Genomic DNA, 5,375 nt, shown 5'->3' on the forward strand with positions numbered 1-5,375 from the left:
AGGTAAGCAATAAGGACCTACTGTATAGTACAGGGGACTATACTCAATATTGTATAAAACCTATAAGGGAAAAGAATCTGAAAATTCATGAATCACCTCGATGTACACCTGAAACTAACACAACACTGTAAATCAACTGTACTTCAATTAAAAAAAAAAAAAGAGGCCATTGCTGATCTGAAATTTAACTGGGAATTATTTTATTTACTCAATCTGGCAACCCTATTCATGAGGCTAGCAACCCCTGAGAGGATTAGTGAGCACCCAACATCCAAAAAAATAGCCACCTATGTCCCCCAGCCAGCAAGATTTCCCACTCTCCTCTAAAATAGTCACAACGAACAGTAGCAACTTCCTGTGCACCTCAGTTGCCATAACAATGGGACGCAGAGTCCATTCACAATGACCTCGAACTTTAAGAAGGCGAACAGGGCATTAACCGCCCAGTGAAAAAGGATAAGTCCTAAATCATAGCTTACTGAAGAATAGAAATAGGAAATTCGAGAAGCTTTTGATCTCTTTGAAGCTGATGGAACTGGGACAATAGATGTTAAGGAATTTAAGGTGTCAATGAGGGCACTGGGCTTTGAACCCAAGAAAGAAAAGATCAAGAAAATGATAAGTGGGAGTTCCCGTTGTGGCTCAGTGGAAACAAATCTGACTAGCATCCATGAGGATACAGGTTTGATCCCTGGCCTCGCTCAGTGGGTTAAGGATCTGGCATTGCCATGAGCTGTAGTGTAGGTTGCAGATGTGGCTCGGATCCTGTGGCTCTGGCGTAGGCTGGTGGCTACAGCTCCGCTTTGATCCCTAGCCTGGGAACTTCCATATGCCATGGGTGTGGCCCTAAAAAGACAAAAAAGGAAGGAAGGAAGGAGGGAGGGAGGGAGGGAGGAAAAGAAGTGAAATTGATAAGGAAGGGACAGGAAAAATGAACTTTAGTGACTTTTTGACTGTGATATCTCAGAAAATGTCTGAGAAAGATACCAAATAAGAGGTTCTAAAAGATTTCAAGCTCTTCGATGATGATGAAACTGGGAAGATACCAATCCAAAATCTAAAACGTGTGGCCAAGTTGGGCAAGAAAGCTCACTGATGAGGAGCTGCAGGAAACGACTGAAGAAGCTGATCAAGATGGAGACGGAAAAGTCAATGAGGAAGAGTTCCTGTGCATCATGAAGACCACTCTTTACTAAGATTGGTCTCTTTTTTACTGCAAGCACGTGGGACTAGATTTAGTGCTTGCCATTGTGCAAAACCTGGTTCTTAAGAACATGAATTACTTCTCCCCCACTGATCTCTCTGCATAACTTCAGTGACAACTTTGAATCTATTTTATTCTTTTGAAAGTGTTGACATTAACGTTCTTTGTAAGGTGATCTACTGATGGCATATTAGAGTGGAAAAGGGTCTTCAGGCTTTTGTTCACCTGCCGTTCTGCCTTGTATCACTTAATTCTTGTCATGCATTCACATTTATGCCACCACGGAACAACTTTTTTTTTTTTTTTTGCCTCGCCTATGGCACATGGAAGTTCCCAGGCCAGGGATCAAATCTAAGCCACAGCCGGACCTATCTGCCACAGCTATGGCAACACTAGATCCTTAACCCATTGCACCTCACCAGGGATCAAACCCACACTTCTGCAGTGACCCAAGCCACTGCAGTCAGACCCTTAAGCCACCGTGCCACATCAGGAACTCCCAGAACAACTTCTTAACAAGCATATGTTGTACCTGATCCCCACAAGCAGGGGGCATTTCTTTCATGGTTCCAACTGTAACTGACACCGAAATATATCTTTCTCTTTTATAAAACCCAGTGAACTCTCACTTGCATTTGGGTGTGTGCATATGTTCTATTTGTTTTGCCTTATTTTGTCTTATTTGAAAAAAAAAAAGTAGCAACTTCCATTTATTCCCTCAACCAGATTGTGCAAACAAAGGCAAGAACTGCCAAACATTTAAGGAAAATTCACACTATTAAAGAGAAACAACAAACTCAGTAAGTGAAGTAATTTAAGTTAGAGGAAACAAAATTAATAAAATCACAATAAGACTGCCACATAAATTTGATTTGCTCCCTCAGAGAGCTATGGAAGGATAAACAACCAGAAAATAGGAGTAAATGGTTTTGCATAAGAACTAAAGATTATTTTAAGATCTAATTAGATATCTTGAACATTAAAATACAACTATTGTAATAAATAGCTCAATAGATGGGCTAAATGGAAGATTTCATTTTCATGTAAAGCAAATAAGCTGCAAGATTGAACTGAGAAATTATCCAGTAGAACCCAAAGAGTTAAGAATATAGAAAGTGCAGGAGTTCCCACTGTGGCACAACAGGATGGGTGGTGTCTCTGCAGCACCAGGATGCAGGTTTGATTCCCAGCCTCGCACAGTGGATTAAAGGATTTGGCATTGCCACAGTTGTGGCATAGGTCACAACTGCAGCTCAGATCTGATCCCTGGCCTGGGAACTCCATATGCTGTGGGAAGGCCAAAAAAGAAAAAATAAAAGAGATGGAAAGTACAAAGACATAGGAGTTCCCCTTGTGTCTCAGTGGGTTAAAAACTCAACATAGTCTCTGTGAGGATGCAGGTTTGATCCCTGGCCTTGCTCAGTGGGTTAAGCAGCCACTGTTACCACAAGCTGCACTGCAGGTAGCAGACACAGCTCAGATCCCACATTGCTGTGGCTGTGGTGTAGGCCGGCAGCTCCAATTCAATCCCAGCCTAGGGACTTCCGTATGCTACAAAATAAAAAAAAATAAAATATTTTTACAGTTGTAAAAATAAAAAATTACAAAGATATAAAAGACAGACCCAGAAGTTTTAATATCAGTCTAACAGAAGTTCCAAAAGAATAGAACAGGCAAAATAGAGAGGAGGCACTATTTGAATAAATAGCCAAATTTTTACCAGAATTGATAATTAATCTTTGATTGAAAAGTCCCATAAAGTGCCAAGCAGGATAAATATAAACATACACATACGCCCTTAGACACACTGTAGTACAATTTTAGAAACCAAGGATAAAGTGGCAAAAGGTACCAAAGAGAAAGAAAAGTCAGATTGTCAGGAAAGAATGAGAATCAATTTGACATCAGACTTCCATCTGCAATGCTGGATGCAAAAAACAGGGAGCACTTTACATTGCTAAAGGGAAATAATTCTGAACCTATAACTCAATCAAGAAGTGGGGCAAAATAAAGACATTTTTAGCCACACAAAGACTCAGAAATGTTACTTACCACAAACCCACAATGAAAGAATTACTGGCAGATATATTATAGAAAGAAATTTGAATCCAAGAGGAAGTAGTAAGAGTCAAATCCAAAACTATCAATATGAGAATTGGGGATGGACAGAAGAATGTAGTAAGGTTATCATCTCCTCAGGAAGATGAATTAGCTACTTACTAATTCTAGTGGTAAAAAATATATAACTTGATGTAGATGTTAAAATTCAAGGGTGATTAAGAAAACATAGAAATAAAATGTATAAGTTTCCAACTTGAAAGAAAAGAGAATAAAAAATCTCAATTCAACAAAAAGCAGAAAGGAAAAAAAATAAGAAAGTGAAATTATGATACATTTATAACAGTAAATAAGAAAGCAGGAATAACCTTATACACATTAGTAATCACAATAAATGTGAATAAACTGAACTTATCTATTAAAAGACAGTAAAAATAATCCAACTAGATGTTATGTGCAAAAGATACTCTTAAAACAAAACGACTCCTGCATTGAAAAGAAAAAACTAGGAAAAGATAACATCAGACAAATGATAACAAAAGGCAGACCGGTGTGGCAATATTAAGAGCAGACAGAAAATAAATTCGAGGTAAAAATAATTCAGAGATAAAGAGAGAAACATCATTTTGATAAAAAGAAAGAACACTCAACTAAGAAGATATAACTGTTATGAACCTTTCTACACTTGTAAACAGAGGATTAAAAATATAGAAACAAAAACTGAAAAATGTACAACAAGAAATCATGCTTTATATAGGTCACATCACAATAGGAGAATTTAACACATTTCTTTAAGAAATTGAGGCCAAATAGACAAAAACTAAGACTAAAGAATTGGAATATTACTTAGTGATAAAAAAAATTAAATCCTGCCATATGAGACAACATGGAAGGACCTACACGGCATCATGTTAAGTGAAATAAGTCAGACCAAGAAAGACAAATACTGCATGATTTCACCCACATGTGGAATCTAAAAAAAAATACAAATTAAAAAAAAAAACAGAAACATACTCAAAGATACAGAGAAAAAAACTGGTGGTTGCCAGAGGAAAGCGGGGCACAGGGATGAGTGAAACAGGTGAGAGAGATTAAGAGGCACAGACTTCCAGTTATAAATAAACAAGTCCTAGGATGTAATGCACAGCATAGGGAATATAGTCAATAACTTTCTATAGTGACAGGTGGTAATTAGATTGTGGTGATTGTTTTGTAATGTATAAAAATAGGAAATCACTCTATTGTACACCTGAAGCTAATATAATATTGTAAGTCAATTAAACTTCAATTTTAAAAAGAAAGATCAGAGGATTAAGATGGTGGACTAGAAGGACTGGAGCTCAACGTCTCTCCTAAAAACAACAAAATTCACAACTAAAGACTGAGCAATCTCCACCCAAATGGACGGGAAACCTTAAAAAAGATACCCTACTCCAGAAGAAAAAGAGGAGGCCACATCAAGAGGTAGGAGGGATAATTTCGCAATATAAACAACCCCATACCTCCTGGGTGGGAAGCTCCACAGACTGAAAACTAACTGGTTCACAGAGACTCACCTACAGGAGTGAGAGCTCTGAGCCCCACATCAAACTCTCACGTGTGGGGATCTGGCACAGGGAGAAAAAGCCCCGGAGCATCTGGCATTGAAGGCCAGTGGGGCTTGTGCGCAGGAGCTCCATGGGACTGGGGGAAACGGAGACCCCATTCTTAAAAGGCACACACAGACTTTCACGTGCAGAGTCCCAGGGCAAAGCAAAGTCTCCATAGGAATCTGGGTCAAACCTGACTGCAGTTCTTGGAGGACATCCTGGGAAAACAGGGGTGAATGTGGCTTGTTGTGAGGGAAGGACATTGAAGGCAAAGCTCTCGGGAATATTCAGCAGCTGCCTTTCTCTGGAGGTGGCCATTTTGGGAAAATCTGGCCCCACCTGTCAGTCAGCTGCTGAGAAGCCCCAGGGCAAACAACAACCCAGGTGGGATCACAGCCCTGCCCCTCAGTAAACAGGCTACCAAAAGACCCCTCAGGCACACAGCAGCCCCTAATCCCATCCAGAGACTAAGCCGCATCCACCAGAGGGATTAGAATTGGCTCCACCTACCAGGGGGCAGGCAT

General features: G+C 39.7%; 1 pseudogene; it reads left to right on the forward strand.

The window, feature by feature from the left end:
- The first annotated feature begins 402 nt into the window (after positions 1–402).
- On the forward strand, positions 403–1,196 carry LOC100522533 (centrin-2-like; annotated as a pseudogene).
- The last annotated feature ends 4,179 nt before the right edge of the window (positions 1,197–5,375 follow it).

Source organism: Sus scrofa, chromosome X, assembly GCF_054392235.1.
Source record: "Sus scrofa isolate SSC_HxYL_T2T_F1_AM1 chromosome X, Sscrofa_HxYL_maternal_Yorkshire_Landrace_v2.0, whole genome shotgun sequence".
NCBI classification, from domain to species: Eukaryota; Metazoa; Chordata; class Mammalia; order Artiodactyla; family Suidae; genus Sus; species Sus scrofa.